Source organism: Scyliorhinus torazame, chromosome 29, assembly GCF_047496885.1.
Source record: "Scyliorhinus torazame isolate Kashiwa2021f chromosome 29, sScyTor2.1, whole genome shotgun sequence".
Taxonomy (NCBI): domain Eukaryota; kingdom Metazoa; phylum Chordata; class Chondrichthyes; order Carcharhiniformes; family Scyliorhinidae; genus Scyliorhinus; species Scyliorhinus torazame.
Genome location: NC_092735.1, coordinates 11557585 through 11584854, shown reverse-complemented (window position 1 = coordinate 11584854; position 27270 = coordinate 11557585). Strand labels below are relative to the sequence as shown.

Sequence of the window (27270 nt, the reverse complement as noted above, 5' to 3'; positions counted from 1 at the left end):
TCTCTCTCGGGGTGAATCCGCTCTCTCTCGGGGTGAATACCCGCTCTCTCTCTGGGGGTGAATACTAGCTCTCTCTCTCTCGAGGTGAATCCGCTCTCTCTCTCAGGGTGAATACCCGCTCTCTCGGGGTGAATCCGCTGTCTCTCGGGGTGAATCCGCTCTCTCGCGGGGTGAATACCCGCTCTCTCTGGGGGTGAATACCCATTCTCTCTCTCTCAGGGTGAATCCCCGCTCTCTCTCTCAGGGTGAATACCTGCTCTCTCTCTCAGGGTGAATACCCGCTCTCTCTCTCAGGGTGAATACCCGCTCTCTCTCTGGGGGTGAATACTAGCTCTCTCTCTGGGGGTGAATACTAGCTCTCTCTCTCGGGGTGAATCCGCTGTCTCTCGGGGTGAATCCGCTCTCTCTCGGGGTGAATACCCGCTCTCTCTGGGGGTGAATACCCATTCTCTCTCTCTCAGGGTGAATACCCGCTCTCTCTCTCAGGGTGAATACCTGCTCTCTCTCTGGGGGTGAATACTAGCTCTCTCTCTGGGGGTGAATACCCGCTCTCTCTCTCAGGGTGAATACCTGCTCTCTCTCTCAGGGTGAATACCCGCTCTCTCTCTCAGGGTGAATACCCGCTCTCTCTCTGGGGGTGAATACTAGCTCTCTCTCTGGGGGTGAATACTAGCTCTCTCTCTCGGGGTGAATCCGCTGTCTCTCGGGGTGAATCCGCTCTCTCTCGGGGTGAATACCCGCTCTCTCTGGGGGTGAATGCCCGCTCTCTCTCTCAGGGTGAATCCCCGCTCTCTCTCTCAGGGTGAATACCTGCTCTCTCTCTCAGGGTGAATACCCACTCTCTCTGGGGGTGAATACCCGCCCTCTCTCTCAGGGTGAATCCCCGCTCTCTCTCTGGGGGTGAATACTAGCTCTCTCTCTCGGGGTGAATCCGCTGTCTCTCGGGGTGAATCCGCTGTCTCTCGGGGTGAATCCGCTCTCTCTCTCTGGGGGTGAATAACCGCTCTCTCTCTCGGGGTGAATACCCGCTGTCTCGGGGTGAATCCGCTGTCTCTCGGGGTGAATACCCGCTGTCTCGGGGTGAATCCGCTGTCTCTCGGGGTGAATACCCGCTGTCTCGGGGTGAATACGCTGTCTCTCGGGGTGAATCCACTCTCTCTCGGGGTGAATACCCGCTCTCTCTCTGGGGGTGAATACCCGCTCTCTCTCTGGGGGTGAATACCCGCTCTCTCTCTCAGGGTGAATACCCGCTCTCTCTCTGGGGGTGAATACCCGCTCTCTCTCTCAGGGTGAATACCCGCTCTCTCTCTGGGGGTGAATACTAGCTCTCTCTCTCGGGGTGAATCCGCTGTCTCTCGGGGTGAATCCCCGCTGTCTCGTGGTGAATCCGCTGTCTCTCGGGGTGAATACCCGCTCTCTCTCTGGGGGTGAATCCGCTCTCTCTCTCTGGGGGTGAATACCCGCTCTCTCTCTCGGGGTGAATACTCACTGCTTCCTGATTGTTTTTGCAATGTTCAGTATTTGAGCATCTCCTCAGTTTCCTGCCCAGTTCAGTGTAGTCGTTCCCCTGACTGCTGTCATATGATCACCGCTGCCTTCACTGAACCTGTGATCAAAGTCTCCCTGTAAGCAGGCGAACCGGGGAAATCCACTCCCTCTGAACCACAACCAAAGCTCCTTCAGCAACACAAGATAAATGGCAGAGGCCGAGAGAGGCTCTTAAACTCCACAGGCACTGCCACCTCCAGCCGGCACCTGGCATTGAGCAATGTTTAATCCTTTCCCAGCCTCGCCGATTATAGAGTCACGCCGTTTTACAGTCCAGAAAGGGGCTCTACAGCCCATCGGGTCTGCACCAGCCCCGCGAAAGAGCACTCAACCTGGGCCCATTCCCCTCCCTGTCCACGGAACCCCGCTCGTCGATCACGGCCAATCCACCTAACCTGCACATCTTTGGACTGTGGGAGGAAACCGTAGCGCCCGGAGGAAACCCCACGCACACACACGGGGAGAACGTGCAGACTCCACACAGAGCCGCCACCCAAGGCCGGAATCGAACCCAGGTCCCTGACGCTTATAGGTCGTTGTAAAAGGTCCCCTGGCTCTATCCAAGGAAGAGATTTTCTCTGGTGCCCGGGCCAACAGTTAATCCCCAGCCAACGCCGACAACAACAGGATTGGTTTAGCACACTCGGCTAAATCGCTGGCTTTGAAAGCAGACCAAGGCAGGCCAGCAGCACGATTCCCGTAACAGCCTCCCCGAACAGGCGCCGGAATGTGGCGACTAGGGGCTTTTCACAGTAACTTCATTTGAAGCCTACTTGTGACAATAAGCGATTTTTATTTCATGACTGTGGGATATTTCCAAGCACCAATTGGTTATAACAAAGAACAAAGAAAAGTACAGCACAGGAACAGGCCCTCCAAGCCTGTGCCGACCATGCTGCCCGACTAAATTATAATCTTCTACACTTCCTGGGTCCGTATCCCTCTATTCCCATCCTATTCATGTATTTGTCAAGATGCCCCTTAAATGTCACTATCGTCCCTGCTTCCACCACCCCCTCCAGCAGCGAGTTCCAGGCACCCACTACCCTCTGTGTAAAAAAACTTGCCTCATACATCTACTCTAAACCTTGCCCCTCGCACCTTAAACCTATGCCCCCTAGTAATTGACCCCTCTACCCTGGGAAAAAGCCTCTGACTATCCACTCTGTCTATGCCCCTCATAATTTTGTAGACCTCTATCAGGTCGCCCCTCAACCTCCGTCGTTCCAGTGAGAACAAACCAAGTTTATTCAACCGCTCCTCATAGCTAATGCCCTCCATACCAGGCAACATCCTGGCAAAACTCTTCTGCACCCTCTCTAAAGCCTCCACATCCTTCTGGTAGTGTGGCGACCAGTCTATACTCCAACACTGTACTCCAAGTGTGGCCTAACTAAGGTTCTATACAGCTGCAACATGACTTGCCAATTCTTATACTCAATGCCCCGGCCAATGAAGGCAAGCATGCCGTATGCCTTCTTGACTACCTTCTCCACCTGTGTTGCCCCTTTCAGTGACCTGTGGACCTGTACACCTAGATCTCTCTGACTTGTTCCTTACCTTAGAAGAGTGACTACACTTCAAAGGTACTTTTGCCCAAAAGCAACTTGGGATGTCCTGGGACTGTATAAGGCGCTATTCAAATGCAAGTTTATCTTTCTGTCTCAAAGAGCTTCAATACCAATGAAGAACGTTTGAAGTGGACTTCCAGTGGCGGCCATGGAGTGAGAGGGCAGCTCCGGCCGGAAGGCGTTGGTTTTAGTCCTTTTGAACCCGGTAGTGGGGTAGTTGCGGCAGAAAGGTGGTGCGGAGGGTGTAGGAGACATGTCTACTGGCTACCAGACCCGGCAGAACAAGTTAAAGACCTGGCTAAGGGGTTGGAGGGGACCTGTGGCGCAGTAACAATTTTGAGAATGGCGGAGGGGGAAGGGTCATCGCCATGGGAAAGCCCCAGATGGAGCAGTTGATGAGGGGGAAATTTCACCAGCAAAGGAAGGCGATGCATGGCGACCATTTTTGTTTTTGGTCGAAGGCCATTGAGGGAGCCGCAGCGCCTCTGTGAGGGTCGTTGAACCGGGTGGAGAAGTGCCTCGAGGCGCGGGGGCCGACAATACGTGAGGTGGAGAAGGTGACGCCCGACCAGAGTGATCGGATTGTGCCTTTGGAGGCGGAGGTGGGGGCCCTGGGGGACCTTTGCAAGTCGCTGCAGTTGAAGTTGGAGCAGCAGGAGAACAGGTCCAGCCGGCAGAACGTGCTGATTGTGGGTCTGCCAGAAGGCGCGGAAGGAACGAACGTCACGAAGTACGTTTTGGGGATGTTGGTTGGGTTGGTGGAGGTGAAGGTGCTGGACAAGGCCCTAGAGGTGGATCGGGCCCACAGATCCCTGAGGCAGAAGCCGAGAGCGGGGGAGCCACCCCGGTGAGTATGTGGTTGCCCAATTTTTGGGCAAGGAGAAGATTCTGAGGTGGGCCAGGATGAAGCGAGTCTGCGAATGGGAGGGTAATCGAGTCCAAATATACCAGGACATTGGCGCAGAGCTGGAAAAGAGGCGGATTCAACAAGGCCAAGGCCGCGTTGTACAGACGGCAGATTCATTTTGCAGTGTTGTACCTGGCGAGACTTTGGGTTACGTTTGACAGCTGGGAGTATTATTTTGGGATGCCAGAGAAGGCGAACGACTTTATAAGGGACCATACATTGGGGAGAACTAAGGAATGGTGTAGGATGGAGGGGTTGAGTCTGCCAAAGTTGGTGTCATGGCTGTTTTATGTTGCCGAAGGGGGGGAATTTTGGGGGGAGTTGTAAGTTTGTAAAGGGGGCTGGTAATCTCTTCACCCCCCCCCCCCCCCCCCCCCTTGTCTTGTTTTTTGGGAGGAGGTAATTTGTGCATTTGGATGCTTTCTTTTTCTTGTAAGGGGCCTGCGTGACAGGGCCCTTTGGATAGGGTTGATGGTTTTGTCGGTATTCAGGGGGTTAGGGGCCGATTGAGTAGGCTAAGGAGGGACTGGTGTGGGGAGGTGTGGAGGGAGTGCAATGGGGGCCTTCGGGTGGGAGGTGCCATAGTAGCAAGCAATGCTTTTTTAAAAAATATGTTTATTCAAAGTTTTTCCAACAAAGATTTTCAACCAATTAAACCCCCCTCCCCCCCCCCCTCCCCCCCGTAACAGAAAAGAAAAAGAAAAAGAGAAAAGAACAGAGCAAAATATAAACATATCAATCAAACATAATACAGAACATATTAACCCTCCCGTATGCTTTTTACAAATACCCCTGGGAAAAAAAAACTCCCCCTCCCCCCCCCCCCCCCCCCCCCCCCCTCCCTGGGTTGCTGCTGCTGCTGACCGACCTTCCTCTAACGCTCCGCGAAATAGTCTAGGAACGGTTGCCACCGCCTGTAGAACCCCTGCGCAGACCCTCTCAAGGCGAACTTAATCCTCTCCAGCTTAATGAACCCAGCCATGTCATTGATCCAAGCTTCCACACTGGGGGGGGCTTCACGTCCTTCCATAATAGCAAGATCCTCCGCCGGGCTACCAGGGACGCAAAGGCCAGAATACCGGCCGCTTTCGCCTCCTGCACTCCCGGCTCGTCCGCCAGCACAAATAATGTCAGCCCCCAACTCTGCTTGACCCGGACTTTCACCACCTTGGACATAGTCCTCGCGAAACCCCTCCAGAACCCATCCAGTGCCAGGCACGACCAAAACATGTGGACGTGATTCGTCAGGCTTCCCGAGCACCTCCCACATCTGTCCTCCACCCCAAAGAACCTACTCAGCCTCGCCCCTGTTATATGCGCTCTGTGAATAACCTTAAACTGTATCAGGCTGAGCCTGGCACATGAGGTAGAGGAATTAACCCTACTCAGGGCATCAGCCCACAGACCCTCTTCAATCTCCTCCCCCAACTCCTCCTCCCACTTGCCCTTCAGCTCCTCTACCAAAGCCTCCCCCTCTTCTTTCATCTCCTGATATATCGCCGAAACCTTGCCTTCTCCGACCCATACACCCAAAATCACCCTTCCTGAATCCGCTGTGCCGGGAGCGACAGGAATTCCCTCACCTGCCGCCTCACAACGCCCTCACTTGCATAGAACTGAACGCATTTCCCGGGGGTAACCTGAACTTCTCCTCCAGCGTCCCTAGGCTCGCAAACGTCCCATCTATAAACAGGTCCCCCATCCTTCTGATCCCTGCCCGATGCCAGCGCCGAAACCCCAGTAGCAAGCAATGCTAGTGAGTGGAAGTGAGGTGGGGGAGGAGGCCGCGAGGGGTGGTCTAGTTTGGGAGGGGGGGTGATGCGGCGGATTTGGAGGCTGAGCGTGGTCGTGGGCGGAGAGGGGGGCCATCTTGGATAGGCCTGGTTCAGAGTGGGATTGTGAGGCAGAACCAATGGGAGTTGATGACGAATGATAGTTGTGGGGAATGGAGGTGTAATCCGCTGGTCAGAGTCGTGACGTGGAACGTCCGGGGGCTTAAATGGGCTGATCGAGAGGTCTCGGGTTTTTGCAAACCTGAGGGGTTTGAAAGCGGAGGTGCTTTTCCTACAGGGGAGGCATCTCTGGGTGAAGGATCAGGTTAGGTTGAGGAAGGGATGGGTGGGGCAAGTTGATGTACCGTCAATTACCACGAGACGAGAATGGTGGAATAATCGAGGTTTTATTGAACAAGATTTTGTGCCTCCTGTAGCTGGAACCAGAATGGCTGCAGCGCAGGAGAGCACACACTTTTATACCCCGCCTGCTGGGCGGAGCCAGCAGGCAGGGATTTACCGTCGTACCTGTAATATATGGGCAGTGCCGTAATACATCCAGTAGACCACCAGTGGTGTTTACCCCACAAGTATTTCATTCGGGGTTTGATTCAAAGTCGAGGGGGGTGGCCATTTTGTTGAATAAGAGGACGGTGTGATGTTCTCTGTCGGGCCTATCGGAATGCTCAGAGAGTGTAGTGTTAACAAAGAAGATCAAGCTGAGTTATTGAACAAAGCTGATTTATTTTACATTATTAAATTATAGATTCTAACCAGTCAACAAGGAATAAGTAATTAAGTAAAACAATACGATATCTCTTACAACAGAACTCTATGCTATACACCTGGGGTGGGAGTCTCCATTGCCCGATGTCGATTTTGTAATCAGTAGCTTTGGAGAGTGCATCTGCTACTATAAGACCCTTTTCTGGTATGTATACAAGCTGGAAATCATAACAACGAAGTTTTAATGTTTCCTCTGTAAACGTGGTGACATATCATTTAGATTCTTATTTATGATATGTACTAATGGACAATGAGCAGTTTCTACTGTGAACGTTTGTAATCTGTAGACAGAGCCATGGAATTTTTCAATGCTCGTTTAGAAGACTTAAACATTCCTTCTCTATCTGAGCGGATCTCGGTTCTGTTGGCATAATCGCTCTGGAAGCGTAAGCAACAGGTCGCCAATGCGCCTCAGGGGTTCTCTGAGGAAGCACCGCTCCAATGCCACCCCTACCGGCATCGGTAGAGATTTCTGTGTCCTTCATTGGGCTGAAGAATGATAATACCGGTGCAGTGGTCCATGCTGTTTTCAAATCAGACCATTCGTTTACATGTTCATCTGTGCATGAGTTCAGAACATTCTTCCTAATGAGTTCTCTCGCTGCTGAAGTTCTAGATGAAAGGTTTGGAAAAAGTTTCCCTCGGAAATGAACGACGCCAAGCAATCTGAGAACTGCTTTTTTTATTCTTAGGTTTGGACATTTCAGGGCAGCACGATGGCGCAGTGGTTATCACTGCTGCCTCACAGCGCTGAGGTCCCAGGTTCGATCCCGGCCCTGGGTCACTGTCCGTGTGGAGTTTGCACATTTTCCCCGTGTTTCCGTGGGTTTCGCCCCCACAACCCAAAGATGTGCAGGCGAGGTGGATTGGCCACGCTAAATTGCCCCTTAATTGGAAAAAATTAATGGGCTCTATCACTTCCTTTTTTAAAATAAAACCAGTGTGGCATTCTCTTTTAATTGAATCTTATACTGGAATGGAAGTGTACCCATACAGTGAAAGACATTTAGAAATCTTTCAATGATAACATCTACTTCATCCTGTGCACGGACTGAAATCTGATCAGCATTGTTAATTCTTTTCACTAATCACATGCCTGCATGTCTATTCTTTGGGACCTACTATATCAAAATTCAAATGTATCCTTTTACCTTTGTGTTGCACTGCTAGATTACATTTTCACCATGTATTGATTGCAATCACGTAGTTTACAATCAGTGTTATGAATGGTAGGTTGTTGACTTAATTTGGCTAAATCCAATCTGTGAATGGGATTTGCATGAGCTTCTGTGTCTAATTTGAATAGAACGTCAGTTCCAGTCACTGTTAATGGAATTGTCCCGTCTGTGTTGTGGGCTGTGGAGACTTGTTTCAATTGTTGTCCTGTGAAAAAGGAATTTAAACTGTCTTCGGTCTTATCTACAATCTCAACAAAGAATGTATCTTCCAGGTTGTACATTTCTGGAACTGTGTTAGGTTTACTCATTTGTATGGCATTATTATCTTGACGAATACTCTGAACAGTTTTCTTTGCATTCACGAAACGTCCGTTTGTAAACGGAGGTGTTTTCGTAACTGTGCGGCATTGCACAGCAAAATGAATCTGCCTGTGACACTCCACGCACACTTTCCCAAAAGCTGGGCATTTTTTCACTGGATAGACTGCACTTCAAAGTTCTGAACGGTATTTTATTCCAAACACACATAACAACAGCAGAATACAAAATACACAGGGCAGCACGGTGGCGCAGTGGGTTAGCCCTGCTGCCTCACGGCGCCGAGGTCCCAGGTTCGATCCCGGCTCTGGGTCACTGTCCGTGTGGAGTTTGCACATTCTCCCTGTGTCTGCGTGGGATTTGCTCCCACAACCCAAAGATGTGCAGGGTAGATGGATTGGCCATGCTAAATTGCCCCTTAATTGGAAAAAATTAATTGGGTACACAAAATTTTTTATTTTTTATTTTAATTTTAAATGAACACCCCCCCCCCCCCCCCCCCCCCAGCAGCAGCTCGAAGTCCTCCTCTGACTCCCCTCAACTCGAACCGGAGAAAATCGCACAGATCCCCCAGCCAAGCCGCTGCCCCCGGCGGCGTATCCACCCTCCAATTTAACAGGAACCCTCCCCCCCCCCCCCCCGCCCCCCCACTGCCCCTCCAGAAACTCTGCCACTTCTGAAACCCCAACATTTGCCACCATAGGGTCTGGCTTGACCTACACTCCCACTATGCACCCACTGTGTACCCACTGTGTACCCACTGTGTACCCACTGTGTACCCTATGTACCACCTCAAACTGAATCAAGCTCATCCTGGTGCATATCTTGTAATATAGCAACGGTGACAGCCAGCTTACTTGGAGCAAGGTCCTACAAACAAAAAATGTTTTCCGCGGATGTAGTTGGAGTTAACCTTTCCAAGGACAAAAGGAGAACTGCCTGCTCTTCTTTCAATATGTAATGGGGTCTTTCACAGCCACCTCTTAAATCTCCTCTGGAAGATGGCACCTCCAACAGTGCACCTATCCCTCAGTACTGTTCCTCCGACAGTGCAGCACTCCCTCAGCACTATCCCTCCGACAGTGCAGCACTCCCTCAGCACTATCCCTCTGACAGTGCAGCACTCCGTCAGCACTATCCCTCTGAGTGTGCAGCACTCCCTCAGTACTGTTCCTCCGACAGTGCAGCACTCCCTCAGCACTATCCCTCCGACAGTGCAGCACTCCCTCAGCACTATCCCTCTGACAGTGCAGCACTCCCTCAGTACTGTCCCTCTGACAGTGCAGCTCTCCCTCAGTACTGACCCTCTGACAGTGCAGCACTTCCTCAGTTCTGACCCTCCAACAATGCAGCACTCCCTCAGTACTGACCCTCTGACAGTGCGATGCTCCCTCAGTACTGACCCTCTGACAGTGCAGCACTCCCTCAGTACTGACCCTCTGACAGTGCAGCGCTCCCTCAGTTCTGACCCTCCAACAGTGCAGCACTTCCTCAGTTCTGACCCTCCAACAGTGCAGCACTCCCTCAGTACTGACCCTCTGACAGTGCAGCACTCCCTCAACACTATCATCTGACAGTGCAGCACTCCCTCAGTACTGTCCCTCTGACAGTGCAGCTCTCCCTCAGTACTGACCCTCTGACAGTGCAGCACTCCCTCAGCACTATCCCTCTGACAGTACAGCACTCCCTCAGTACTGTTCCTCCGACATTGCAGCACTCCCTCAGCACTATCCCTCTGACAGTGCAGCACTCCCTCAGCACTATCCCTCTGACAGTGCAGCACTCCCTCAGTACTGTCCCTCTGACAGTGCAGCACTCCCTCAGCACTATCTCTCTGACAGTGCAGCACTCCCTCAGCACTATCCCTCCAACAGTGCAGCACTCCCTCAACACTATCCCTCTGACAGTGCAGCACTTCCTCAGTACTGACCCTCTGACAGTGCGGCACTCCCTCAGTACTGTCCCTCTGACAGTGCAGCTCTCCCTCAGTACTGACCCTCTGACAGTTCGGCACTCCCTCAGTACTGACCCTCTGACAGTGCAGCACTCCCTCAGTACTGTTCCTCCGACATTGCAGCACTCCCTCAGCACTGACCCTCTGACAGTGCAGCACTCCCTCAGCACTATCCCTCTGACAGTGCAGCACTCCCTCAGTACTGTTCCTCCGACAGTGCAGCACTCCCTCAGCACTATCCCTCTGACAGTGCAGCACTCCCTCAGCACTATCCCTCCGACAGTGCAGCACTCCCTCAGCACTATCCCTCTGACAGTGCAGCACTCCCTCAGCACTATCCCTCTGACAGTACAGCACTCCCTCAGCACTATCCCTTTGACAGTGCAGCACTCCCTCAGTACTGTTCCTCCGACAGTGCAGCACTCCCTCAGCACTATCCCTCCGACAGTGCAGCACTCCCTCAGCACTATCCCTCTGACAGTGCAGCACTCCCTCAGTACTGTCCCTCTGACAGTGCAGCTCTCCCTCAGTACTGACCCTCTGACAGTGCGATGCTCCCTCAGTACTGACCCTCTGACAGTGCAGCACTCCCTCAGTACTGACCCTCTGACAGTGCAGCGCTCCCTCAGTTCTGACCCTCCAACAGTGCAGCACTTCCTCAGTTCTGACCCTCCAACAGTGCAGCACTCCCTCAGTACTGACCCTCTGACAGTGCAGCACTCCCTCAACACTATCATCTGACAGTGCAGCACTCCCTCAGTACTGTCCCTCTGACAGTGCAGCTCTCCCTCAGTACTGACCCTCTGACAGTGGAGCACTCCCTCAGCACTATCCCTCTGACAGTACAGCACTCCCTCAGTACTGACCCTCTGACAGTGCAGCACTCCCTCAGTACTGTTCCTCCGACATTGCAGCACTCCCTCAGCACTATCCCTCTGACAGTGCAGCACTCCCTCAGCACTATCCCTCTGACAGTGCAGCACTCCCTCAACACTATCCCTCTGACAGTGCAGCACTTCCACAGTACTGACCCTCTGACAGTGCGGCACTCCCTCAGTACTGTTCCTCTGACATTGCAGCACTCCCTCAGCACTGACCCTCTGACAGTGCAGCACTCCCTCAGCACTATCTCTCTGACAGTGCAGCACTCCCTCAGCACTATCCCTCTGACAGTGCAGCACTCCCTCAGCACTATCCCTCTGACAGTGCAGCACTCCCTCAGCACTATCTCTCTGACAGTGCAGCGCTCCCTCAGTACTGACTCTCTGACAGTGCAGCACTCCCTCAGCACTATCCCTCTGACAGTGCAGCACTCCCTCAGCACTATCTCTCTGACAGTGCAGCACTCCCTCAGCACTATCCCTCTGACAGTGCAGCACTCCCTCAGCACTATCCCTCTGACAGTGCAGCACTCCCTCAGCACTATCCCTCCGACAGTGCAGCACTCCCTCAGTTCTGACCCTCCAACAGTGCAGCACTCCCTCAGCACTATCCCTCCGACAGTGCAGCACTCCCTCAGTACTGTCCCTCTGACAGTGCAGCTCTCCCTCAGTACTGACCCTCTGACAGTGCAGCACTTCCTCAGTTCTGACCCTCCAACAGTGCAGCACTCCCTCAGTACTGACCCTCTGACAGTGCGATGCTCCCTCAGTAATGACCCTCTGACAGTGCAGCACTCCCTCAGTACTGACCCTCTGACAGTGCAGCGCTCCCTCAGTTCTGACCCTCCAACAGTGCAGCACTTCCTCAGTTCTGACCCTCCAACAGTGCAGCACTCCCTCAACACTATCATCTGACAGTGCAGCACTCCCTCAGTACTGTCCCTCTGACAGTGCAGCTCTCCCTCATTACTGACCCTCTGACGGTGCAGCACTCCCTCAGCACTGACCCTCTGACAGTGCAGCACTCCCTCAGTACTGACTCTCTGACAGTGCAGCACTCCCTCAGTACTGTTCCTCCGACATTGCAGCACTCCCTCAGCACTATCCCTCTGACAGTGCAGCACTCCCTCAGTACTGTCCCTCTGACAGTGCAGCTCTCCCTCATTACTGACCCTCTGACAGTGCAGCACTCCCTCAGCACTATCCCTCTGACAGTACAGCACTCCCTCAGTACTGACCCTCTGACAGTGCAGCACTCCCTCAGTACTGTTCCTCCGACATTGCAGCACTCCCTCAGCACTATCCCTCTGACAGTGCAGCATTCCCTCAGCACTATCCCTCTGACAGTGCAGCACTCCCTCAGTACTGTCCCCCTGACAGTGCAGCACTCCCTCAGCACTATCTCTCTGACAGTGCAGCACTCCCTCAGCACTATCCCTCCAACAGTGCAGCACTCCCTCAACACTATCCCTCTGACAGTGCAGCACTTCCTCAGTACTGACCCTCTGACAGTGCGGCACTCCCTCAGTACTGTCCCTCTGACAGTGCAGCTCTCCCTCAGTACTGACCCTCTGACAGTTCGGCACTCCCTCAGTACTGACCCTCTGACAGTGCAGCACTCCCTCAGTACTGTTCCTCCGACATTGCAGCACTCCCTCAGCACTGACCCTCTGACAGTGCAGCACTCCCTCAGTACTGACCCTCTGACAGTGCAGCTCTCCCTCAGCACTATCCCTCTGACAGTGCAGCACTCCCTCAGCACTATCTCTCTGACGGTGCAGCACTCCCTCAGCACTATCCCTCTGACAGTGCAGCACTCCCTCAGCACTATCCCTCTGATAGTGCAGCACTCCCTCAGCACTATCTCTCTGACAGTGCAGCGCTCCCTCAGTACTGACTCTCTGACAGTGCAGCACTCCCTCAGCACTATCCCTCCGACAGTGCAGCACTCCCTCAGTTCTGACCCTCCAACAGTGCAGCACTCCCTCAGCACTATCCCTCCGACAGTGCAGCACTCCCTCAACACTATCATCTGACAGTGCAGCACTCCCTCAGTACTGTCCCTCTGACAGTGCAGCTCTCCCTCAGTACTGACCCTCTGACAGTGCAGCACTCCCTCAGCACTATCCCTCTGACAGTACAGCACTCCCTCAGCACTATCCCTCTGACAGTGCAGCACTCCCTCAGCACTATCTCTCTGACAGTGCAGCGCTCCCTCAGTACTGACTCTCTGACAGTGCAGCACTCCCTCAGCACTATCCCTCCGACAGTGCAGCACTCCCTCAGTTCTGACCCTCCAACAGTGCAGCACTCCCTCAGCACTATCCCTCCGACAGTGCAGCACTCCCTCAACACTATCATCTGACAGTGCAGCACTCCCTCAGTACTGTCCCTCTGACAGTGCAGCTCTCCCTCAGTACTGACCCTCTGACAGTGCAGCACTCCCTCAGCACTATCCCTCTGACAGTACAGCACTCCCTCAGCACTATCCCTCTGACAGTGCAGCACTCCCTCAGCACTATCTCTCTGACAGTGCAGCGCTCCCTCAGTACTGACTCTCTGACAGTGCAGCACTCCCTCAGCACTATCCCTCCGACAGTGCAGCACTCCCTCAGCACTATCCCTCCGACAGTGCATCACTCCCTCAGTTCTGACCCTCCAACAGTGCAGCACTCCTTCGGTACTGACTCTCTGACAGTGCAGCACTCCCTCAGTACTGACCCTCTGACAGTGCGATGCTCCCTCAGTACTGATCCTCTGACAGTGCAGCACTCCCTCAGTACTGACCCTCTGACAGTGCAGCACTCCCTCAGTACTGACCCTCTGACAGTGCGGCACTCCCTCAGTTCTGACCCTCCAACAGTGCAGCACTCCCTCAGTTCTGACCCTCTGACAGTGCAGCACTCCCTCAACACTATCATCTGACAGTGCAGCACTCCCTCAGTACTGACCCTCTGACAGTGCAGCACTCCCTCAGCACTATCCCTCTGACAGTACAGCACTCCCTCAGTACTGCTCCTCCGACAGTACAGCACTCCCTCAGTACTGTTCCTCCAACAGTGCAGCAGCCCTCAGCACTATCCCTCCGACAGTGCAGCACTCCCTCAGCACTGCCCCTCAGACATTGCAGCACTCCCTCAGCACTATCCCCCCGACAGTGCAGCACTCCCTCATCACTGCCCCTCAGACAGTGCACTCCCTCAGTGCTGTGTGACAGAGTAATAGTGCTCCCTCAGTACAGGTTTAGATTTAATTACTCGCTGTAGTGTTTGATGAATGTGCAGACGCTGAGCTGCTGAAGGTGACAGAATTATGTTTAATTTACAAACAATATTACAGAATCGGCCTGCTCCTACACTGTGCTAACCTCTGAAGCTAGAATCAATCACGCGAGATCAACCGGGCTCAAGATATTAAATGCATTTGAAAATTGAAACTCGATTCTTTCCCTGCTTCGTAACCCCGAGAGTTGCAACATAACCCGTTCCATAACGATGAGTGTTGCACGGGGGATACAAGATAGGGTAATTTCTAGAGTATGGCTGGGAGAGGGGAAGGTCTCAGATATCTATAAAGAACTCATGGAGTCAGAGGAAACGCGGACAGAGGAGCTAAAGCACAAATGGGAGGATGAGTTAGGGGGAGAGATAGAGGCAGATCTCTGGGCGGATGCGCTAAGCAAGGTCAACACATCCACATCATGCGCCAGGCTTAGCCTGATACAATTTAAGGTCGTTCACCGGGCACACATGACGGGGCCCGGATAAGCAAGTTTTTTGGGATAGAAGACAGGTGTGCAGGAGGGCCAGCGAACCATGTCCCCATGTTTTGGGCATGTTCGAAGCTTAGGGGATTCTGGCAGGGGTTTGCAGATGTTATGTCCACGGTGTTAAAAACAAGTGTGGTACTGTCGTGTTGGGTGTTCTGGTATACAGACGAACCAACACGGTTGTAGATGGTACAACTCTGTTTTATTACTCTTGATAACAACATCTGTAAACTTATGACTGTGGTTCGTAATTTACCCGTTAACCTGTGGACCCAGCCCTTACACTATCTTAGAGAGGCACTCAGCACATGGTGTATGTCTGAGTGGCACGCTGTGAGCTCTGTGCGCTGAGCTGTCTCCTGCTGGAATCAGCGGGAACTGTGGTGTTCCCCGTTTTATAGTGCGTGTGCTCTCACTGGTGATTGGCTGTGATGTTGAGTGTGTGTTGATTGGTCCGTTGATCTGTCCATCAGTGTGTATGTGTGTTTGCACCATGATGTTTACCTGAATATCATGACAGTACTGAGTCCAGAAGTGGTGATTTTCGGAGGACCCAGGAGTCCAAGGGGCGAGAGAGACCGACGTCTTGGCCTTTGCCTCGCTGGTACCCTGGCGAAGGATACTGTTAGCATGGGGGGACTCGAAACCCCCCGAAATGAGAAACCTGGGTCAATGACAGGGCTGGGTTTCTCAGTCTTGAGAAAATCAAGTTCGCCCTAAGGGGGTCAATGCTAGGGTTCGTCCGGAGGTCGCAGCCGTGTGTCGACTTCTTTGGGGAAAATTAACTGTCAGTGGGGGGGGGGGGTTAGTCTAGATCAGGCATTGTCAAACTCGGGGGCGCGACCCACGGGTGGGTGTCGGAAGGGTCGTGGAGCTGTCTGTCGCGGTGCTCCCGGTCGCGCAAATCCACGCGCAACAGCCGCCGAAGCCGTCTTTTAATAATGCCGGCTGTGAGCAGCATTCAGAATGGCCAGGAACAGATAACAAATATACGGCCGCACTGCGCAAGCGTGCCGGATCATCGGTGTGCATCGGGCACGCATGCGCAGTGCGACCGCATTTTTTTTTATGTGGTCGCAGCCTTTTTTTTCAACTTCGGGGGGGGCCAAAGGGACCCAAAACCATTTCCTCCATTTTTTTTGTCAGCAACAAACAAGGTAAGAGAAAATGGTGGGTCGCGAAGGTCGGCTGGCGTGGGTCGCGAAGGTCGGCCGGCGTGGGTCGCGAAGGTCGGCCGCCGTGTGTCGCGAAGGTCGGCTGGCGTGGGTCGCGAAGGTCGGCCGGCGTGGGTCGCGAAGGTCGGCCGGCGTGTGTCGCGAAGGTCGGCCGGCGTGTGTCGCGAAGGTCGGCCGGCGTGTGTCGCGAAGGTCGGCCTGTGTGTGTCGCGAAGGTCGGCCTGTGTGTGTCGCGAAGGTCGGCCGGCGTGTGTCGCGAAGGTCGGCCGGCGTGTGTCGCGAAGGTCGGCCGGCGTGTGTCGCGAAGGTCGGCCGGCGTGTGTCGCGAAGGTCGGCCGGCGTGTGTCGCGAAGGTCGGCCGGCGTGTGTCGCGAAGGTCGGCCGGCGTGTGTCGCGAAGGTCGGCCGGCGTGGGTCGCGAAGGTCGGCCGGCGTGGGTCGCGAAGGTCGGCCGGCGTGTGTCGCGAAGGTCGGCCGGCGTGGGTCGCGAAGGTCGGCCGGCGTGTGTCGCGAAGGTCGGCCTGTGTGTGTCGCGAAGGTCGGCCGGCGTGTGTCGCGAAGGTCGGCCGGCGTGTGTCGCGAAGGTCGGCCGGCGTGTGCCGCGAAGGTCGGCCGGCGTGGGTCGCGAAGGTCGGCTGGCGTGGGTCGCGAAGGTCGGCTGGCGTGGGTCGCGAAGGTCGGCTGGCGTGGGTCGCGAAGGTCAGCCGGTTGGTAAAAATGGGTCCCCGGAAATTTTTTTTGAAAAACACTGGTCTAGGTTACTGTTCAAGGAAGGTGGGACCTGTGAGGGAGGTAGATGGTCTTTGCACTATGTTAATAGTTGTTTGTATATGGTTTACGGTTACTGTTATAAAATCACAAATGCCTTAATAAAATACGTTACAAAAAAAAAACGATGAGTGTTGCAAACGAAGAAAATATATTGCAGGAAATCTGAGGAAATCGCTGCTTCCCACCAATCCCAACATCCCTCTCCTCCCCCCACAGCTCCAACACTGCCTTAAAATAGGTGGATGAAGGGGCAGCACGTAGCGCAGTGATAGCACTGCAGCCTCACGGCGCCAAGGTCCCAGGTTCAATCCCGGCTCAGAAACACTGTCCGTGTGGACATAGATTACATAGAACATACAGTGCAGAAGGAGGCCATTCGGCCCATCGAGTCTGCACTGACCCACATTAATCCCTCACTTCCACCTTATCCCCGCAACCCAATAACCCCTCCCAACCCTTATGGACACTACGGGTAATTTAGCATGGCCAATCCACCTAACCTGCACGTCTTTGGACTGTGGGAGGAAACCGGAGCACCCGGAGGAAACCCACGCAGACACGGGGAGAACGTGCAAACTCCGCACAGACAGTGACCCAGCGGGGAATCGAACCTGGGACCCTGGCGCTGTGAAGCCACAGTGCTAATCACTTGTGCTACCGTGCTAAATTCTCCATATTTTGCATATTCTCCCCGTGTCTGCGTGGGTTTCACCCCCACAACCCAAAGATGAGCAGGGTAGGTAGATTGGCCACGCTAAATTGCCCCTTAATTGGAAAAAATGAATTGGGTACTCTAAATTTATTTATTTTTAAATAAAGAAAATTTAAAAAAAGATAGGTGGAAGAGAAAATGGTCATCTAAAAGTCTTGTTTAAAAGAAAAGACCAGCATATCCACACGGACAGTGACCGAATCCGGGTCCTCGCCGCCATGAGGCAGTAGTGCTAACCATTGCACCACCAAGCCGCCCTAGATATGAAAGTTCCTACATGACAACAGTGCCCACACACCTCAATGGGTTTTTGGTGGTTTAAAGAAATTGAAATGAAATGAAAATCGCTTATTGTCACAAGTAGGCTTCGAATGAAGTTACTGTGAAAAGCCCCTAGTTGCCACATTCCGGCGCCTGTTCTGGGAGGCTGGTACGGGAACATTGGGGACATCCTGAAGGCGTGGATGGCGTCAAGGAATTGCAAGACTGTTTTTTCTTGTCATTGCTGAAGTTTTGCCACTGAGATGGGAATCATCACAGCCCTGAAGGTAGTGAGTCAGTCGAGGCTTTATTTGCTGTGGGTGCAGACAGAAAAGTAACCTTATAATTATAATAATTAACACTGCAATGAAGTTCCTGTGAAAAGTCCCTCGTCGCCTCATTCCGGCGTCTACCTCAGCCCTGACTTCAAATCAATTCCAGTGACTCAGCTCACGGTGATATTGAGGGTGTTGATTATGACGGTGTCGTGGGCAGTACGGGAGCACAGTGGTTAGCACTGTTGCTTCACAACGCCAGGATCCCAGGTTTGATTCCCGGCTTCGGTCACTGCCGGTGCGGAGTCTGCACATTCTCCCTGTGTCTGCGTGGGTTTCCTCCGGGTGCTCCGGTTTCCTCCCACAAGTCCCGAAAGACGTGCTTGTTCGGTAATGTAGAGGGCACTTTAGTTGGCGGATTATTTGCCTTAATACCCTGTATTCATTTTAACCAGCTGCTTAACTGTATTTCATGGAAATAGGCACTTGGCAAAGCATAATGGCTATTTGGCCTTATTTCGGTCAAGAGGTTCTGTATGAAACAGTCAGAAGGTCATACAATGTAAACAAGCATTCATTGCACATTGTTTTGCTGATTGCAGACAATTATTATTTTTCTTAGGCAAGGAACCCAAGACCTGTTATTAAAATCAAACTCCGGCCTGCTCGGTTTTCTGTCTTTTGCTAATCTAAAGAATGCTTTCTGTCCGAGATATTGCTTACTGTATCATATAAATTGCCTGCATTTACGTCTGTAAAGGGGGGACAATTGGAATGACTGTGGTCTCTCCAACCCCCCCCCTCCCCCCCCCCCCCCCACAAACTTGGTGTTTAATTAAAGGACCTTTGGCGAAAACTCGAAGTGCTGACTTATAATTCCTTTGACAAATTGGCGTAGTCGTGCAGCATCCCTAATTTAACGGGAAGTGAACCCCAAAACAAATCTCTAAACAGGGCTCTCTCAGCTGAAAGGGAGAGAACCATAGCACGACCCCAGCTGAAAGGGGGGTCTGTGGCTCGGCAGCCTTAATTACTAGCCAGTGACTCATGCTTGGAGAGTTATCTTAATTAATGAATTAATGATAGCTGCATGAGAAGAACAAAGATGCCTTAGAGACTAAAAAAAAATTTTGAACAATCAACAGGCTTCGAGAGTCGCAAAAGGACTAACACCGATGAGCGCTCCATGTAGTATTTGCTAATAATTTCCCGCGGCCCTTGTTGTTATATGTATATGCTCTAAAGTATTTTTCAGAAGGAACGATGAGCAATAAACTTGACGCCCCCTCACAGGTCGTTCCGAAGCCTCGGTTAAGACATTCGGATCGAGAAAGAAGGTGAATTCCTTAAAGAAGACAGATAAGGGAGTCAAAATGAGTAAGAAAATGAAAAGAAATAATCGTAAAGCAACAGAATGAGGTAGAAAACCTATATGTCCCGCATAGGAATCTAATGAAGCTGACCCCCTTTCGAAACAAAAAAACAGGGGAGTTAAAGTAAATAGAAGATTAAAGTAAAAGCTTAACAGATGGGTTCCTGTAGAAAAAGGGAATTCAGATTTGTCTGTAGCCGGGAGATAAGGTTACCGGTTAACTGATATTTGTGAGCTGTGAGAATCTGTGTGTTTTGTTTAACCAATTAATTTTAGTCAAAGCATGCAGTGCTGAGCTGAGTAGGTTGTATATTTTATCGTCTGTCATTTTGAGTCCGAGATTATAACTTAAGTGATTTTTGGTGAGTTTCTCGAATGCACTGAAACATTGGAAATTAAAATCAGAAAGAAATGCCTTTACGAATAAAAGTAATTGAATATGAATAAGTTTTTAGATTACGTGAAAAGACATAAATGGCATCATTCCAAGTTCTCCGCTCCCTTAGGTTCTGCAGGAAATATTAACCATTTCAGCAGACAGTTGACCTTTTCTGAATTGACAAAGAAAAATACAAGTCTCTAAGAATAGCTAATTCCTATAAAATCAATCATTGGAAATTGACTTAAATGTGTGGTATTTATAGCCCCGTCCCAGGGGATGTTTTGCTGCTTCTAAAATACTCTTATGGTGCATCTTGGCCAGCTTTGAAGAATGGGATTGCAGTCCCACCAGGCATAAATGGGGGCTGGGTTCCCAATAATGATAATCATTTGAATGAAGGAAATGAGTCCCTCGAACACTGGTTAGCAAATAGAGGGAAAGTGGCTATCATGCAAGGGGCCACGAAGCATTTGAACCCCAGGAAGGATGTACCCCACCTAGTGACACCTTCCCCTATTAGGCAGACAGACACTCTGCAAATTAGGAGTGGTAATACATTGCATTGATAATGGAATGTTTATAGAACTGACTCAGGATAAGGGCAGCACGGTGGCGCAGTGGGTTAGCACTGCGGCCTCACGGCGCCAAGGTTCCAGGTTCGATCCCGGCTCAGGGTCACTGTCCGTGTGGAGTTTGCACATTCTCCCCGTGTTTGCGTAGGTTTTGCCCCCACAAACCAAAAATATGCGAGCTAGGTGAATTGACCATGCTAAATTGCCCCTTAATTGGAAAAAATGAATTGGATACTCTAAATTTATTAATAAAAAGAACTGTCACAGGATGAGCACGCATACAATTTACAAACGCATATCACTCCTTTTTATTTTTCGGAGTTGTGGGATTAGGAATGTTAGTGCAATTGACCCATAGTCAGAGGGACCTTTTTAGGATGGGTTTAACTTCAGAACCCCATTTAACATTGGCCATAAGACATCCCGCTAAGGTATAGCAAATAGGAGAAGTGATGAAAGAGGCCAGAAAAAAAAAAAGTAATACATCAGATTGATGTTGAAATGGACGGACGAAATTGCCTGATAAAGTTTTATGGCAGACAGGAGAGCAGAGTGACCTGGAAAGAGGAACAATGGCCCGCTACATTTGAAAGACAACAACCGCCCCGAAACAGCCATCATTTTAGTTTACTCCCTTCAGTCCTGGCCCAGGTACCGGCACATCTATGGGCCCAGCATAAAAATCATGTTGGAAAAGTACATTCTGCCCCAGCGCATAGGGTGCAGTTACAGAAGAACGTTGCCCTGCCCTGCTTAAACCTATACTGGTCGGCACTGGATGCAGAAGAACGGATAGAGGGAGTGATCAATGCACTATTATAGCAAGGGGTGCTGAAGAGAACACAAAGCCCCTGTAACACCCTTGTGCTCCCCTTTCCAAAGGTAGGAAGACCCAACGAGTGGTGGTTTGTGCAAGATCTCAGAGCTGTCAATAAAATTATTATCCTTATTGCTCCATTGGTGCTGGACACAAATGTCATTTTGTCTTCTATAGCACCAATAACGGATACTTTCTCAGCCTTTTTCTCCATACCATTGCGCCCGGAAAGTCAATATCTATTTGCCTTTACATATCGGAATCAACAGTATTAAAAAAGACTTGGACGAGTGCCAGTTGTCTGCAGGCTCAACATTCCCTCAATATGATGACAATTTATTGATAGCCTCAGAGGGAGGGCTAGTTTGTCAACAGAATACCCTTTTGTTATTATCACATCTGGCAGAAAGAGGGCATAGGATCTCAATGGACAAGCTGCAATTCTGCCAGGAGACAGTTCAGTATTTGGGATTTCAGCTCCAGCAAGGACAGCGGAGGCTTGGGTCTGAAAGTGTACAGGCTGTAGCAAGGGTTCCAACCAAGAACAAAGAACAAAGAAAAGTACAGCACAGGAACAGGCCCTTCGGCCCTCCAAGCCCATGCCGACCATGCTGCCCGACTAAACTACAATCTTCTACACTTCCTGGGTCCGTATCCCTCTATTCCCATCCTATTCATGTATTTGTCAAGATGCCCCTTAAATGTCACTATCATCCCTGCTTCCACCACCTCCTCCGGCAGCGAGTTCCAGGCACCCAATACCCTCTGTGTAAAAAACTTGCCTCGTACATCTACTCTAAACATTGCCCCTCGCACCTTAAACCTATGCCCCCTAGTAATTGACCCCTCTACCCTGGGGAAAAGCCTCTGACTATCCACTCTGTCTATGCCCCTCATAATTTTGTAGACCTCTATCAGGTTACCCCTCAACCTCTGTCGTTCCAGTGAGAACAAACCGAGTTTATTCAACCGCTCCTCATAGCTAATGCTCTCCATACCAGGCAACATCCTGGCAAAACTCTTCTGCACCCTCTCTAAAGCCTCCACATCCTTCTGGTAGTGTGGCGACCAGAATTGAACACTATACTCCAAGTGTGGCCTAACTAAGGTTCTATACAGCTGCAACATGACTTGCCAATTCTTATACTCAATTTTCCGGCCAATGAAGGCAAGAATGCCGTATGCCTTCTCGACTACTTTCTCCACCTGTGTTGCCCCTTTCAGTGACCTGTGGACCTGTACACCTAGATCTCTCTGACTTTCAATACTCTTGAGGGTTCTACCATTCACTGTATATTCCCTACCTGCATTAGACCTTCCAAAATGCATTACCTCACATTTGTCCGGATTAAACTCCATCTGCCATCTCTCCGCCCAAGTCTCCAAACAATCTAAATCCTGCTGTATCCTCTGACAGTCCTCGTCGCTATCCGCAATTCCACCAACCTTTGTGTCGTCTGCAAACTTACTAATCAGACCAGTTACATTTTCCTCCAAATCATTTATATATACTACAAACAGCAAAGGTTCCAGCACTGATCCCTGCGGAACACCACCAGTCACAGCCCTCCAATTAGAAAAGCATCCTTCCATTGCTACTCTCTGCCTTCTATGACCTAGCCAGTTCTGTATCCACCTTGCCAGCTCACCCCTGATCCCGTGTGACTTCACCTTTTGTACCAGTCTACCATGAGGGACCTTGTCAAAGGCCTTACTGAAGTCCATATAGACAACATCCACTGCCCTACCTGCATCAATCATCTTTGTGACCTCCTCGAAAAACTCTATCAAGTTAGTGAGACACGACCTCCCCTTCACAAAACCATGCTGCCTCTCACTAATACGTCCATTTGCTTCCAAATGGGAGTAGATCCTGTCTCGAAGAATTCTCTCCAGTAATTTCCCTACCACTGACGTAAGGCTCACCGGCCTGTAGTTCCCTGGATTATCCTTGCTACCCTTCTTAAACAGAGGAACAACATTGGCTATTCTCCAGTCCTCCGGGACATCACCTGAAGACAGTGAGGATCCAAAGATTTCTGTCAAGGCCTCAGCAATTTCCTCTCTAGCCTCCTTCAGTATTCTGGGGTAGATCTCATCAGGCCCTGGGGACTTATCTACCTTAATATTTTTCAAGACGCCCAACACCTCGTCTTTTTGGTTCTCAATGTGACCCAGGCTATCTACACACCCTTCTCCAGACTCAACATCTACCAATTCCTTCTCTTTGGTGAATACTGATGCAAAGTATTCATTTAGTACCTCGCCCATTTCCTCTGGCTCCACACATAGATTCCCTTGCCTATCCTTCAGTGGGTCAATCCTTTCCCTGGCTACCCTCTTGCTTTTTATGTACGTGTAAAAAGCCTTGGGATTTTCCTTAACCCTATTTGCCAGTGACTTTTCATGACCCTTTCTAGCCCTCTTGACTCCTTGTTTAAGTTCCTTTCTACTTTCCTTATATTCCACACAGGCTTCATCTGTTCCCAGCTTTTTAGCCCTGACAACTGCCTCCTTTTTCTTTTTGATGAGGCCTACAATATCTCTCGTTATCCAAGGTTCCCGAAAATTGCTGTATTTATCCTTCTTCCTCACAGGAACATGCCGGTCCTGAATTCCTTTCAACTGACACTTGAAAGCCTCCCACATGTCAGATGTTGATTTACCCTCAAACATCTGCCCCCAATCTTGGTTCTTCAGTTCCCGCCTAATATTGTTATAATTAGCCTTCCCCCAATTTAGCACATTCACCCTAGGACCACTCTTATCCTTGTCCACCGGCACTTTAAAACTTACTGAATTGTGGTCACTGTTCCCAAAATGCTCCCCTACTGAAACTTCTACCACCTGGCCGGGCTCATTCCCCAATATCAGGTCCAGTACAGCCCCTTCCCCAGTTGGACTGTCTACATATTGTTTTAAGAAGCCCTCCTGGACTTTCCATTAATATCTCATACGGGGTTAAACCCGTATTACGATTTCTCTGATCTCTCAGGGCATACATTACTATGGATATGGCATCTGGCCATAGCAGCCCATTTTGTTGACACACATTTGTAACTGCAGTTTTAATTATTCATCTGCCTTTTCCACCATTCCTGAGGATTGTAGCTGATATGGTTTATGCAATTTCCAATCAAATCCCATGGCTTTTGTTCGGGCTTTGGCCAGTTTGCTAGTGAAATGAGTTCCCCTGTCACTGTTAATACCCATTGGTATCCCAAACCTAGGTATTATTTCCTTTAACAGAATATTTACCACTGTTCTTGCATCATCTCTTTTGGTTGGAGAAGCCTCCACCCACCGGGAAAACATGTCCACTTTCACCGATTATTCCTGTGACAAATCATACATGTGTGGGCTACTTTTTAAATTGTTACCGTAATACCTCGAGCATACCATTGTTGACATATGGCATGTGTCATTCCTCCTTTGCCCACATGAGCTGCCCATGGGCAAGGCGACATAGTGGCAAAAACAGACTTCTGGGGCATACTGCGCAGGTATCTGGGTGGATCCAGATTTGATGATTGTCTTGATAGCAACCCACTTTTAGCCAAGAGCGATGCTCCTGTAGCGAGGCTTGCTCCTGTGCCTGGTTTAACTTTGGTTCTGTGAAGCAAACAAAGTTTCAACTGCAGCAGCTTGTAGTTGTGGCTGCTGTTTGAGAGCCACTTCCTTTGCTATTTTATCAGCAAATCTATTGCCGCATGAGACCTCATCGTCTGCGGTAGTATGCGCTTCACACTTTAAAACGGTTATCTTGCTGGGCAGCTGAACAGCATCTCGTAAATTTATAACCAATTTAGCATGGGCTAAAGGAAGGGGCTGGTTTAGCACACTGGGCTAAATCGCTGGCTTTGAAAGCAGACCAAGGCAGGCCAGCAGCACGGTTCAGTTCCCGTACCAGCCTCCCCGAACAGGCTCCGGAATGTGGCAACTTTATTCCAATCATTTCATTTGAAGCCTACTTGTGACAATAAGCGATTTTCATTTCATTTCATTTTCATGTTTAATAGGTTGGTCGGAGGAAGTTATGAATCCCGTTTTTCCATAATTGGCCAAAATCATGTACTACCCCAAAGCGGATCGGGAATCAGTATAAATATTGACTGTTTTATTTTTAGCTAGAATACATGCTTTAGTAAGGGCAAACTATTCGGCCGCTTGAGCAGGCGATCCCTGCAGGCAGAGCAAAAGCTTCCACTACCTTGAATGGAGTTACTATTGCATAGCCGGCCAGGAGCGTCATATCATTTGGTCGGTTTGCTGACCCATCGGTGAAAAAGATGATGTCTGGATTCTCTAGTGGGTGACTCAATAAATCAGGTCGAGGGGTTATGGTGGCTTCAACCAATTGTAAACAGTCATGATCATACATATGCTCTGCTTCCGAGGGTGTGGGCAAGAGTGTAGCAGGGTTGACAGCTGGCACTCGATTGTAGGTAAAGTTGATTTTAGAGAGGATTACTTCGTATCCAGTGCGTCGAGCCACAGTAAAATGCTGCGTTGCGGATGAATTAAGCAGCAGCAAAACAGAGTGAGGAACCATTACTGTACACGGGTGGTCAAGTACAAGGGGTACTGATTTTTCTACTATGGCGGCTGCTACTGCTCTTAAGCAATTTGGCATACCCTTTACCACAGCACATAGGGCCACCGAGTAATAGGCAAGGGGTCTTTTCCCTCCTCCATGCTCTTGCACCAGCACCCCTACCCCTGTTGCAAATCCCCCTGCTTCATTCAAATAAAGATTAAAGGGCTTTGTGAAACTAGGAAGTCCCAAGGCAGGGGCGCAAATCATGGCTTGTTTCAAGTTATGAAATACTTGCTCCCTCTCTGGGATCCAGGTAACAACCGAAGGGGCATCCTGTAGGGTAGCCTTGCGCAGTACTGCATCCATCTCTCTATTGTCCGGTATCCACTGCCTGCAATAGCCCACCATGCCGAGGAAGGTAAAGGTTTCCTTTCTCGTGCGTGGAGGTCCACAGGACACTGAAAGGGGCAACACAGGTGGAGAAGGTAGTCAAGAAGGCATACGGCATGCTTGCCTTCATTGGCCGGGGCATTGAGTATAAGAATTGCCAAGTCATGTTGCAGCTGTATAGAACCTTAGTTAGGCCACACTAGGAGTATAGTGTTCAATTCTGGTCGCCACACTACCAGAAGGATGTGGAGGCTTTAGAGAGGGTGCAGAAGAGATATACCAGAATGTTGCCTGGTATGGAGGGCATTAGCTATGAGGAGCGGTTGAATAAACTCGGTTTGTTCTCACTGGAACGACGGAGGTTGAGGGGCGACCTGATAGAGGTCTATAAAATTATGAGGGGCATAGACAGAGTGGATAGTCAGAGGCTTTTCCCCAGGGTAGAGGGGTCAATTACTAGGGGGCATAGGTTTAAGGTGCGAGGGGCAAGGTTTAGAGTAGATGTACGAGGCAAGTTTTTTTACACAGAGGGTAGTGGGTGCCTGGAACTCGCTGCCGGAGGGGGTGGTGGAAGCAGGGACGATAGTGACATTTAAGGGGCATCTTGACAAATACATGAATAGGATGGGAATAGAGGGATACGGACCCAGGAAGTGTAGAAAATTGTAGTTTAGTCGGGCAGCATGGTTGGCACGGGCTTGGAGGGCCGAAGGGCCTGTTCCTGTGCTATAATTTTCTTTGTTCTTTGTCTCATGACAACTGGAACTAAACCCCCAATGACTCCAGTGGCAGTAGCCTTAATATGGGCAGATGAGGCATCACTAAAATATGCCCAGGCCATGTGTGAAACCGCTGGGGAAAAAAACATGAAAAGGTGCGACAGGCTCAGATGCATCCAAAAGAGGAAAATACACACCCTTTAAACATGGAGATCAAGTATATGTGAAAGCACTAAACAAAGATTATTTTTTTCCTAGGTGGAATGGACCCTACCAAGTGCTGCTAACAACCTGAACAGCCGTTAAAGTAAAAGAAAAGCCAGATGGGATCCACGCAACTCGTGTAAACTACATCATACGGAACTTTGAGAGTACGAGCGAAACGCTGACCTGAAGAGAATGACGGCATTGATCTTTTTATATATTATCATATTAATCCAACATCATGGAGAGGGTAAACTGAACACTAACACCTTAATATACATGTCTCACCTTAATATACACGTCCCACTCATACGCAGAGAGGGTAGATAAATCCAGTTATTGGGTTTGACAACAAATTCCCAGATGCTCGGGGGAGGGCATCCCCTTGCGACCCATCCCA

General features: G+C 50.5%; 1 protein-coding gene across 2 annotated transcripts in view; it reads right to left on the bottom strand.

The window, feature by feature from the left end:
- Positions 1 to 27270, bottom strand: part of naga (N-acetylgalactosaminidase, alpha) — a 125313-nt gene that overhangs the window by 94040 nt on the left and 4003 nt on the right. The window contains exon 1 of one of the 2 annotated variants that reach the window (XM_072492061.1): positions 1490 to 1676. The exons of the other annotated variant lie outside the window; for it this stretch is intronic. The gene's annotated coding sequence lies outside the window, so the exon portion shown is untranslated. Of the gene's footprint in view, positions 1 to 1489; positions 1677 to 27270 lie in introns of those variants that run through there. 2 annotated transcript variants of the gene reach the window in all.